Consider the following 13,070-nt stretch of genomic DNA (forward strand, 5'->3'; position numbering starts at 1 on the left):
AAAGGAAAAATGCTCCAGGAACATCCCAGAGAATGATGGATTTTGTAATTCGAGGGTTAGAACACACAGATGCCTATATTGATGACTTAGTTACAGGGAGTGGCACTTGGGAAGAGCATATCTCTGCAGTAGAAAAGCTGTTTGACAGGCTTTCCTAGGACAACCTTACAGTTAACTTGGCTAAGAGTGAATTTGGCCATGACATTGTGACCTGTCTTGGCTATGTTGTAGGTCAAAGGAAGTTGGCTCCTGTTCGGGCAAAAGTCCAGGCACTTTCTCAAGTTCCTATTCTGACTGCTAAGAAGGCTCTTAGAAGGTTTCTGGGATTGGATGAATATTATCGCAAGTTCTCTAAGAACTTTGCTGCTATCGCATTTCCTCTGACCAATCTCCTGAAGAAGGGTGAAAAGTTTGTTTGGACCGAGCCTTGTCAGAAGGCATTTGATTGATTGTTATCAGTATTTCAGATTAGGCCAATCAATGTAGTGCTGTCAGCAAATTTAAATAGCAGATTGGAGCTGTGGGTGGCAACACAAGTCATGGGTGCACAGAGAGTAAAGGAGTGGGCCAAAATGACAACCTTGTGGGTTATTTGTGCTGAGGGTCAGAGAGACAAAGGAGATGGAGCCGACTCTTACTACCTGCTGGGGATCTGACAGGAAGTCCAGGATCCAGCGACACAAGGCAAGGTGAAGGCCGAGGTCTCTGAGCTCCATGTCGATACTTCACGCCTTGGTATGGCTACTGCTCTGCCCATGACTGCAAGGAACTGCAGAGAACTTTGGAGAGCAGAGAACATCAGAGAAACAAGCCTCCACTCCATGGACTCTCCCTACACTTCCCCTCCCTTGGAAAAGCAGGCCATGTACTCAAAGATCCTCACAACCTGGGCATTCTTGCTGCAAAACCCGCTCTCCCATCGGGGGAGAGATACAAAAGCCTTAAAGTGCGTAACACCAGGCTGAAGGATGGCTTCCTGTCTGCAGCTGTAAGCCAAATGAATGATAAAATGGACTCAACCTCAAAATGTAACTCGACGTGACCCTGCACCATATGTCTATCTGCACTGCATTTTCTCTGCAGCCACAATGCTTTGCTACAGTGATTATTTTGTTGTATGTCAGCTCAATGTACTGTTGGAATGTATCCATCTGTGTGGATGGTACATCAGGCAAGATTTTCACTGTAGCTCAGTACATGATGATAATAAACAAATTTCCCATTTTAATTGGGTGGAAATATTAGACAGACTGAGCTTCTGCTCTAGAACCTCAGAAGGAAACTGAACTGTTGTCATTTCTGTGGAAAGCAAATATATGGAAAATGCTTCAATCTCACATTACGATCTGCAGTAACTGGGAACAGGTGACTGGTGATGGGTCTCCCATATCAATATCAGAATCAGGTTTAATAGCACCGGCATATGACATGAAATTTGTTGTCGCTGTGGTAGTAGTAGAAACTAATTCATAACAATAGTTTTTAACAATTGTGATTTAAAATAAGAATATACATATATATAGTACAAAAATAGAAAAAAAATGTAATAAGCTATCTTAATTGTGTGGAGCAATTTGACTGACTGGGTGTTGCTTTGGAAATTCTGAAGTGAAGCTGAACTAAACTTTACACATTTATGAGAAGCGCAGATAAATACAAAAGGCTAAATTTTCACATAAACGGGTCAGACACCCAGAAACATCGGCAGCCCTTCAGCACCTCAAAACAGCGGAATGAAACAACAGAAAATATTGCAGAGAAAAAAATATTGTCCACCCACAAAGAGAGGACGTGACAGATCCGGATCTCACTGCCTTGTCTGAACGGGTGTAAGATGAAGCTACGCGTACATGTAGAGCAGTGACCCGCAGATGCTGCCGATCTGCAGAAAAACATGAACGGGAAACGGGATCAGGTGTCGGGTGGAGGGTCTCCCTCCTGAACCGGTGAATCCCCTCCTCACCCCTCACACGCTGCCAAACCCATCCACCGCATTCCCCACATTATTTCATATTTACCCCAGATACATGATTATTTTTCCACACCATATCTTCCCCGATCCCTTTTCCTCCACCTCCAGTTCACAGAGTCACCGGCTCAATTCCCATCCAGGTCCAAAACATAATTCAGACCCAAACAGGAAATGTTCACGTTTCATTTAAATCAGATCTGTGTTTATAAACACTAATTTTTATTCACATTCCTCCGGAGCCTTGCTGGACAGGAACACTGCAACATCAAGTGAGAAACAGCAGGAGGCCATTCAGCCCCTCTAACCATCAGCAAGATGGCGGCTGCTGTCCCATCTCAGCCACATGTTTCTGCCCGATCCTCATTTCCTCGATCCCTTCGGTCTCCACACATCTGAGCGGTCTCCTCCTACCTCTCAGCGACATATAAGACTCCGGCCGCAGGAGACGCTTCACAAACGCCCCAACTTCATTCGGAGGGAAATCGAAATAAATCAGAAAGTGGACATTTACTTTGAGGTTTTCTCCGCTCTGAGGAGGCGGTCGGCGCTTGAGCGGGGTAACGCCCACTCGGCTTGTCCACCTCCGCGACTGATTGTAAGCAGTGATTGACATCGCTTCGCACCAATGGGATAGCGCAGCGCCTGAATCCCCTGTTGACAGCGGTGGGGGAGTGGCTGGTCACGTGATTATTAGCCCAGCCGTTCAACCGATAAAGCTCGAGCACAGCAGTGCGTGGGTGACGTAAGACACCGCGCACGTGAGGGCAGATCCCGGTGTGGGGAGTCCATGTGTGACGTCAGACGAGTGGGGGGGAAGCTGTGTGACGTCACCTGTAGGGGAGCGCTCGTATTTAAACGCACCAAAATGGGTGTTTCTTATTATTTCGGTGGGACAACAACATTAATCACGGGTTTCATCACTGAATCCAGTGTTGTGGGATGTAAAGTCCCCTGTTATGTGTCTGGCTGTGCCGTGTTGTTGGTGGAGTGGGCAGCGTGGTGTTTGTCTCGATTCGGGTCACAACACCAGAATTGCCAGTGGGGTCCACACACAGTGTATTAGTCAACAGAAAACCTCTCGTCCCTGCAGTCTTTGTCTCCTGGTAAACTCAACACCCTGACAGTGTGGACCCTAAAGCATTCCCAGAATCAGGGAATCATTCAGACAGCTGATCGCTGAGAGGAATTATATTTATTGGTCATTAAAGTTCGCCCAGATTCGTTTGGACGGATTTGATGTGGAGTTCGGGGTGTCACAGTGAAAGGGCCGGACGGCCGAACTCTCTCCGTTGTACAAACATCCTTCCAGGTGAGGCGACACTTCACCTGTGAATCTTCCGGGATCCCCTGTTGTGTCTGCTGCTCCCGGTGCGGCCGCCTCGACACTGGTGACACCGGCTCCTCCGCAGTTGTGCGGGGTACGAGTGTTTTTTTTTATCGGGGGTCGATATTATTGTTCACTTTTGTGCGGAGGGTTGGGTTTTGGGGTTTGATTATTGGGATCCCGCACTTCTTGATCCGGGGGGGGGGGGATGGGGTGGAAGTTTGATTTTTCTCTGTGAACGACTTTCTTGCTCTTTTTTTGTTTCGTGGTTCTCTGGAGAAGAAAAAAATTCAAGAGTTGTTTATGGACGCCTGCTCTGATAATAAATTAAGCTTTGAACTATCCGCTCCGAGCGGGAGTTCCCCGTGTCCAAACATTTTCATTCCGATTTCCATTCCCGTTGCTACCCGGCCTACTGTGTTCGGCCAGCATTTTGTTTGTGTTGCTTTGGATTTCCAGGATCTGCAGACTTTGTCGCGTTTGTGATTTACCTCTCCGTTGTCCGTCCGTCCTCCGGCCACTGGTGGCGCTGTATAGATCTCCAGCCGCTGGTTGCGCTGTGCCGATCTCCGGCCTTCGGCGACGATCGCCACCCGTGGCGCTGCGGAGAAACGCCTGCTGAACGCATGCGCGGTGCCGACTGCCGCTGTTGTTGGCGGTTCTCCGATTCGAGCAGGAGTGAGTAGGGAATGATCCCGGTGTTGTGTAACTCGGGGGCCGGTTGCATTGGGAAAGGGCCTGGCCCGAGCTCTGCCGGACGGCTGGTGCAGGGGTGCAGTGGTAATGTTTTAGCTGCTGGAGCTGTGGGGGTGGGGGGTGCGGGAGTTTGCTTGATTGATAAGTTCGTGGCCTAAGTTGGAAGGCCTGAAGTTATACAGCTCTCGGTACCTGCATCTGTAGTTCAACTCTTTGAGTGATTATGCAGAAAGTTTGAAGTTAATAACTTTTGTGGTATTTCTGTTTCAGATAATTGAAAATTGCTAAGTTTTGTAAAATTGAATCCTTCCACCTTAGGCCACGAACTTATTAATCACCCCTAGTTTGTGATATCCAATTTGTGTACCTGCTCATTTCATTTACTGGGCAACTTCCTTGCCCCATTCGTGTAATGAGTAGGTACACAAATTGGGTGTGACATATACAGGGCTTCTTGTAATGTCAAGCAATAAACCAGATGAAAGGAATATATGAATTTCAGAGCTCCACAGAAATATAGTGATAGCTAAGACATTAACAAAATTACAGCTTCTCACTACATTTCAGTGTATAACTGGTACAATTAAACATATAATACTTAATTTAATAATATGACAAAATATTACACAGTTGCACAACTGATTATCATAGAATACAATTATCAAGCAAGTAAAATAACTTTGATTGCTTAGAAGTCAAAGGGTTGTAAGTGAGAAAAATGTCCTTTAGGATTGGCGAGTAATCCATGGACCACCACAGATGTAGCCTTATTAATACGACTGAGTCAGAGCAGACGGCCGCAGCACTTAGCAGTGTTCCTCAGAGGTATAAAAATAACAAAAATAAAGCAATTCATTTTTTACACTTTTAGCCCCTAAATTGGAACCAAGTAATCAAGTATGAAAAAAGAACATCTGATAAACTATTGCTAAAGCCATGAATATTTCTGAATATTAGTCTCAAAAGCAACTCTGCCTCCTACCGTTCGCAACTCTGCCTCGTACTGTTTCTCTCAGAGAAATGGTTGGACAGGAAGTGTACCTGTGAGTGTCGATACTCACAATATCCTCACATGACGGGTGTTACATGGTTTGACCTTTACAGGCACTGTTTAGTCTTTAAGTATATAAAAAGTTAAACAAGCTTAAATCTTTATTATTATCACATCTATACGAATAGAAAAGATTGTCATACGAATAGAAAGTCATAAATGTTAACAGGGGAGGAGAGCAACCATTTGGGAGGTTTGGAAATGTGTTTTGTCTCATTCATTACCTCACTAAATTATTCTTCTTCCTTTCATCACAATGAGAAAAAGAGCCTCTTTCCAATCAGCTGCAAGGCCAAGGGGTTGATCTGCTATTAATGATATAATAGTTGAAATGATGTAAAACTAGCTTAAAGCCTAGAAATGTCTTTTTTTTCCCATTTGGCTTGGAAAACAAAACTAAATTTATCCAGGTGTAGAAGAGGATTTTGGATGATTAGCTTGTGTATTTGATCAAAGTCAGACCGAAGATAAGCAAGCAGTGAATTTTTCTTTCATTGTTTTCAACTTTTAAACTTAGGTTTCCATGTTCATTCCTTGCTGAATATAGCTCCTTCCTGGTATCCAATGGTACCCATTGGAAAGAGCGGAAGAATGCTCACATTTGTGTACTGGGATTTCCCAGCTTCCTAGGCCAATGGGTCGAGGGAGAAGGAATTTCACAAATACCTAAATAAAAAGCAGTCACAGCTCCAGGATTTCACAAAAAACGATCAAATATCTTAATGTTATTAGTGGTATTTTTCCCCACCAGCCAACATTTTCCAACCCCCGCTTCCGTAAAATTCCCTCTATTTAATATCCGGGGTTGTTAAATTCCGTACTTGCTTATTTTGACTTTTTTCCAGAGGTGTCGGAGCTCCGGTGAGCTCTGGTAGCACTGCACCCCTGAATGAATGAGACAGTTCACTGTATAATGCAAAACCCCGAACAATGTCGATGATCAGAGGGATCTTAGACTCCAAGTTCATCGCTCCCTGAAAGAGACTGCATAGATTGATCGGGCGGTTAAGAAGGCAAATGGCATGGTTGTCTTTATTAGATGAAGCATTGAGTTCAAAAGTCGGGAAGTTGTGTTGCAGCTTTGTAAAACTTGTTAGACCACAACTGGAGTGTTTCATACAGTTCTGGTCACCCCCATTCTCGGAAGGATGTCGGGGCTTTGGAGAGGGCACAGAAGAGGGTTACCAGGACCCTGCCTGGATTAGAGGGCATGAGCTATAACGAGAGGCTGGACAAACTTGTGTTGTTTTCTCCAGAGCGGTGCAGACTGCGGTGAGACTGGATGGACGTTTATAAGATTACGAGAGGAATAGATAGAGTGGACAGAGGGTATGTTTTTTCCTGGGGGTTAGAAATGTCTGATACATTTAAGGTGAGAGGAGATGTGAGGGGTGTCTGTTTATTTTCACAGAATGCTGGGAAGCTGGAGTCTATGCCTGGGGTGCTAGACCCCACTGGTCACGTGATCCCATTTGCCCCTCCCATTTAACCATAGATGTAACGATCTCTTTGTGCATGTTCACAATCTCCAGGTGGGTGGTCACGCATCCTCCATGTTGTGTTGGGGAAATCTGATGTTGGCCACTGAGTCCCGTTAACTTGCCCGAACTGGCCTCGCTTCCTGAGGCTCCTCACATTTGTCCTGGAGCTTTATGGCTGTTGGGTCTTCTCCCAGACTGGGGTGGGTGATAAAGGAGAACGTCCCAGGTTGTGGCGATCTTTGATTTCACTGCCTGCTTTACCGAGGGACTGGGAAGTCTAGTGTGAGAATGGTTTCTGTGAAGTGCTGATCTGGGTCCAAAGGTCTCTGCCGTTCCTCGCAGTCACGGGCGGAGCAGTTACCATGGAAAGCGTGAGGTGTCCGGATGGGAAACTTTCTATGCTGTGTTGATAAAAATTTGGTGAGGGTCAAAGTATATCTGGCAAAGTTCTTGTTATTTTTGCTAATTCTGTCATTTTAGAATCATTTGTACAATAGTATGTACTATTCATTCAGTACCTATGTGTTGCTGGAGGACAATCAGTGATTGTCCTTGATCCCATCTCCCACCTGGTTCCATCTGTTCATCTTGTTCAACCTCTGCCCAGTCTCCTCACAACACCCAACTCCGCTTAAGTGATATACATCAACCATCTGGGTCATCCTCAGTCCGCCTTGTATCCCACCTCCTCAATGTTATATATCAGCAAACTTTTTCTAACCCTTGTCTTCATCAGAGGGTCATCAGGTCCCAGTTCTGTTGTGCATTGGTGTGGAGGTGCTAGTTTATGAACAGTGATGGGTTGACACACTGCAGCATTTTACTGGCAGCAAAGCGTACTGGGAGAGTTGGTGCTTGGGCTCTAATCCTGTGATCGGCTCTCCAGGCAAATGGAACTGCTGGTGTTTTGGCTTTGACTTTGTTTTGAGCTTCTGCAGATGGGGCTGGATGATCGTCCTGCAATGAAGCAGAAATTTTGAGCAGCTGGACATTGGTTGTGGGGAAATCCCGGATTGCACTACCCAGTGTGAGATGTAGGGATAATGTGTGAGACTCTCAGGGTCGGTGAGTGGCAGATTCAGCTGTGTGACTCTGTGAGTTTGGTCCTGGAATATCATAGTTTTCGATCCAGGTAAAATGGACCCGGGGAACGAGCTGTTTGGGCTTGGGAAGTGTTGAGTGAGTATTTCTGGTCTGGGATCAGATGTTTGTTTCTGGAGTTCCTTTGGAAGCAATGACTGACAATCTGAGGAGAGGATGAGTTCCCATTCCATCCTCACAGGGAGAGGCTGTGAGTAAATGGGCTGTTCTGTGTTTACAACAGTAGAAATAGACCCTGAGTTTGGAAATCCCCCCTCACTGTTACTCAGTGGAACTCAGGCAGCTGTGCTGGAGATCTGCACTAAAAACTGAAAATTTTTGAAGTCATTCTGATGAAATGTTATTAATTGAATTGTATTGTAAGCTGTTCCTTACCTGCAGAGTGTTTCTGGTAATTCCAGTTTCTTTTTATTTCTTGTTTATATTTCATGAAATGGACCTGTTTTAACCTGGAAATGAAAATGGCTGTGATACTTTATAGGCCTCCGTTAGAGTCTCTGCAGGTCTCCCCTCCGCCAGTGATATTGTCCAAGGGAAGGGCATTAGGACCCATACAGCTTGGCACCGGTGTCGTCGCTCAAGAACACACACGCAGCCTCTGCCAAGGCTGGAACTAGCAACCTTCAGATCACTAGACCAACGCATTAACCACTTGGCCACGCGCCAGCACATGTGATAGTAGAACTGTAAAGAAAGCACAACGTTTCCCTTTAAATTATCCTAGTACCAATTTGTCTGTTATTCCTGGAAATGTGTTCAGTACAGTTGTTGCTAACAAGGTTTACATAAGTAATCTCAGGAATGATCGGTGGAGCATTTGATAGGTCTGAACCTGTGCTCAATGGAGTTCAGAGGGACGGTGGGGGTGGTGGAGGGATGTATGGTTAATAAACCTACCGAATGCTGAAAAGCCTGGATACTGTGGACATGGAGAGGATGTTTCCATTAGACACAGAGTCTGTGATCTGACAGCACTGTCTCAGAATAAAGATGCTTCCTGTTAAAATTCAGTTGTGAATTTTTTTTTGCCAAAAGATGTCTGATCTATGGAATTTGTTGCCACAGAGTCTGATTGAGGCTGCCATTTGGGAATATTTATGACAGAGATTAATATACTCATGATTGCTAAGTAGATTCAGGGTTACAGGAGGAAGACAGGAATATGGTGTTGGAATGAAAATCAGCCATGGTTGAGTGGTGGGCAGATCAGATGGATTGAATCACCTGTTTCTGTTCCTGTGTTGTATGTCTTACCATGACTGAATGATGGCTCCTTCTTATCCCATATCGTTCTGTGACATGTGAGGGACAACTGAGATAAGTATATTTGCCTTCAACGTTTAAATTTCAGTGAGTGTTGCTCCTAGTACATTAAGTAGAAACGTTTGGTCCTTCTTTGTATTGTTAATGTGCTTCATTATCTTTCATGTTAAAGTTAGTCCTGCGGTGAGAGATTTATTGGAAGAAAAACCACGACTGAAGACGAGGGAACAGCAACAAGTGAACCAGCCCAAGGATTGAGAGCACTGATTGGAGAGAAACCAATCTGACTCGGAGATTCCAGTGATTCAATCAGGAGAAAGTTTGGTGAGTCTCGCTTACTCAAACACTGGTCCTTTAGACATTACGCACCTGCACAAAGGAAGGTAGGAAATAGTTGGGAGTGAGACAGAATGAGCCCAGAAGAACCAGTTATGCCTCTGTCAGAACAAGTTGTGAAGAAGCCTTCCCAATGTTCCCTTTAAACTTTTTGCCCTTCACTCTTAACCCGTGTCCTCTGGTTTTTTTTCTCCCCTGCCTCAGTGGATAAAGCCTGCTTGCATTCACTGTATTTATACCCATCATAATTTTATATACCTCTATGAAGTCTCCGCTCATTCTTCTATGCTCCAATCAATGAAGTCCTAAACTATTCAACCTTTCTCTGTAACTCAGTTTCTCAAGTCCTGGCAACATCCTTGTAAACCTTTTCTGTACTCTTTCAGCCTTATTAGTATCCTTACTGTAATTCAGTGACCAGAGCTGCACACGATACTCCAAATTTGGCATCATGAATGCCTTATACATCCTCACCATAACATTCCAATTCTTATACTCAATACTTTGATTCATAAAGGCCAATGTACCAAAAGCTCTCTTTACTACCCTATCTACCCGTGATGCCACTTTTAGGGAATTTTGTATCATTATTCCTAGATCCCTCTGTTCTACTGCACTCCTCAGTGCCCACCATTTACCTTATCTGTTCTACATTGTTTTTTCCTTCCGAAGTGCAATACCTCACACTTGTCTGTATTAAATTCCATTTGCCATTTTTCAGCCCATTTTTCTAGCTGGTCCAGATCCCTTTGCAAGCTTTGAAAACCTTCCTCACTGTCCACTACACCTCCAATCTTTGTATCATTAGCAAATTTGCTGATCCAATTTACCAAATTATTATCCAGATCATTGATATGGATGACAAATAACAATGGACCCAACGCTGATCCCTGTGGCACACCATTAGTCACAGGCTGCCACTCAGAGAAGCAATCCTCCACTACCACTCTCTGACTTCTCCCATTGAGCCAATGTCTAATCCAATTTATTACCTAACCTCCCATGCGGGACCTTGTTAAAGGCCTTACTGAAGTCCATGTAGACAACATCCACTGCCTTCCCTTCATCCACTTTCCTTGTGACCTCCTCAAAAGACTCTAATAGATTTCTTACACATGACCTACCACACACAAAGCCATATTGACTCTCCCTAATAAGACCCTGTTTATCTAAATAATTGTCGATCCTATATCTTAGTACTCCTCCAATAATTTACCCACTGCCGAAATCAAACTTACAGGCCTATAATTTCGAGAATTACTTTTAGAGCCTTTTTTAAGCAACGGAACAACATGAGCTATTCTCCAAATCTCTGGCACCTCACCCATAGATAACGACATTTAAATATATCTGCCAGAGCCCCTGCAATTTCAACACTAGTCTCCTTCAAGATCTGAGGGAATACCCTGTCAGGTCCTGGATATTTATCTACTCACCTCAAGATAGCAAGCACCTCCTCCTCTTCTATCAGTATAGGTTCCATGACCTCAATACTTGTTTGCCTTATTTCTATTGACTCCATGCCAGTTTCCTTAGTAAATGCAGACGCAAAAAAAAAGTTAAGATCTCCCCCATTTCTTTTGGTTCCATACATAGCCGACCACTCTGATCTTCAAGAGGACCAATTTTATCCCTTACTATCCTTTTGCTCTTAACATACCTGATGTAGCTCTTTGGATTATCCTTCACCCTGACTGCCAAAGCAACCTCATGTCTTCTTTTAGCCCTCCTGATTTCTTTCTTAAGTATTTTCTTACTCTTTTTATACTTATCCAGTACCTTATTTGCTCCCTGTTTCTTATACATGTCATACATCTCTCTTTTTCTTTATCAGAGTTCCCTCGAGAACCAAGGTTCCTTATTCTTATTCATTTAGCCTTTAATCCTGAGACTTTGTTCCCAGGGTGTCCTCGTGGGCCGTCCGTAAATGATTTCAGCTGGTGACAACCCTGTTTTCCCCTGTGGGGTAACCCTCATGTGGAATCGGGCGACTGGTCGGACCTTCAACTAAGTGAGTCCAATCTCCGCTGTTAGTCTGGCCACTTTACTCTTCAGAGTGCCATTGGCTCTTTCCACTCTGCCAGTGGCCCGTGGGTGGTATACACAGTGGAATTGTTGCTTGATAGCTAATTTGTTACATACTCCTTCGTTGGCTTTCACCACAAATTGTGGGCCATTGTCAGAGCTCAGCATCTCTGGCAGGCCATACCTGGGAATTATTTCCCGTAATAAAACCTTCACATCACAGCAGTATTAATGGTAGTTGCAATAGCTTCAGCCCATCTACTAAACACATCTATAATAACTAAGCAGTATCTATAGCAATGTACTCGAGGCAATTCAATGAAATCAACTTGTAGACACGAAAAAGTTTCACCTGTCAAGGGAGTCGTACCCGATGTGCAGGGTACAGGTTACCAACCATTCCCTCCTTTTCCAAGTGTGTACAGTTATTTACATAATTGACCAATGTTGGTAAAAACTGTGTAGGAACACAAACCTGTCCCACTGGGGTGATACAAAAACCTAGATCGGGGTCTTTCTGGAACCCCATCTGGGACCACAGTTTGCGCTCCTCCTCAGAGGCGTCCCCCTGAAAAGTACGCACCTCCCTCATGTCTGGCAAACCCGTTCTGCTTGAGTCACGGAGGATTGCTTGACGGGAACCCGAGCGGACTACAACTACCGAGGATTGTGCCGCACTTTTCACTGTCTAACCTGCTAAAGCATTGCCTGTAGTGACCAGGTTACACATGCGGGCGTGGGCTGCGCATTTAATAATAGCCAAAACTCGAGGTAGCTGTAGAATGGTGAGTAAGTTGTTTACAAAGGTGACATTACTAATGGGGTGGCCAGAGGAAGTCAGGAATCCCCATGTTCCCAGTGAGCCCCGTAGTGATGTGCAATTCCAAATGCCTAACGGGAGTCTGTGTAAACGTTCCCACTGTTGTCTGTCCCTGGGATACAGGCACGAGTCAAAGCAAACAGCTCAGCCTTCTGGGTAGAGGCAGCTGCTTCAAAAGAGGCTTGTTCAGTTACTTCACTGTCCGTCACTATCGCATCGTTTCCCTGCTGGATCCACAGAAGAGATTCCATCCTCGTAAAAAGTTGCCTCAGGCTTGAGGGGGTATTGCAGAATGGATGGGAGAGTCTGTCCTTCTTTCACTGTGATCCAGACAGGGGGCAGTTGGTGCAGCCGACTTCATGGCCTGAAATTGCCCAGAGATGTGGTACAACATCTTGGGTTTTGTCAATATTAAAAGAGAGTTTTACTAGATGTCCCGTCTTCACTTCCGACTCCTTCAAGTATCGGAGATGGCCCACAGCAAATCTTGCCAGTCTCCTTTCGTGCTGGAGGCTTGTTTTGTCAGGGTGTAGTCAGGGAACCCAGGGCAAACCCTGATGCTGGTATGGGCAGCCACCAGTCCTGTCTGTCGCAAAAGGAAATCCAGAACTTCAGACAGTAATGAGCTGCCCTCTCTTCCTTTAACCTGTCCAAGCACCGTGAAAGGGAACTTCTGTCCCTCGAGGGGTGCATAAATATGTCTTTCCTCAGATGAGCACCCCCTAGTGTCAAAGCATAGAATCACATGAGGGTCGGCCGCTGGCAGGTGGGGTTCAAACTCAGTGGAGTCCAGATTAAGTGCCCACTACTGGGGGGTGGGTTCAGAAATTGGGGAAGCTGTCGGTTGTTTGCTAGTTGCAGGGTGATACCATTGTCTGTGCATAGGCTCTCGACTTCCAACAGACAGAGCGTCTTTCCCTACGAGATGACACCCCCGACTGGTGGTGACTGTGAATGAAACCTCACACTGGTTCCCCTGGAATTCCACCTGCAGAGGCTGG

At 45.1% G+C, this 13,070-nt stretch overlaps 1 pseudogene; it reads left to right on the forward strand.

Moving 5' to 3' along the window:
* The window catches only part of LOC132388981 (zinc finger protein 850-like), a 69,917-nt pseudogene that overhangs the window by 9,871 nt on the left and 46,976 nt on the right, over positions 1-13,070 (forward strand).

Source organism: Hypanus sabinus, unplaced genomic scaffold (assembly GCF_030144855.1).
Source record: "Hypanus sabinus isolate sHypSab1 unplaced genomic scaffold, sHypSab1.hap1 scaffold_447, whole genome shotgun sequence".
NCBI classification, from domain to species: Eukaryota; Metazoa; Chordata; class Chondrichthyes; order Myliobatiformes; family Dasyatidae; genus Hypanus; species Hypanus sabinus.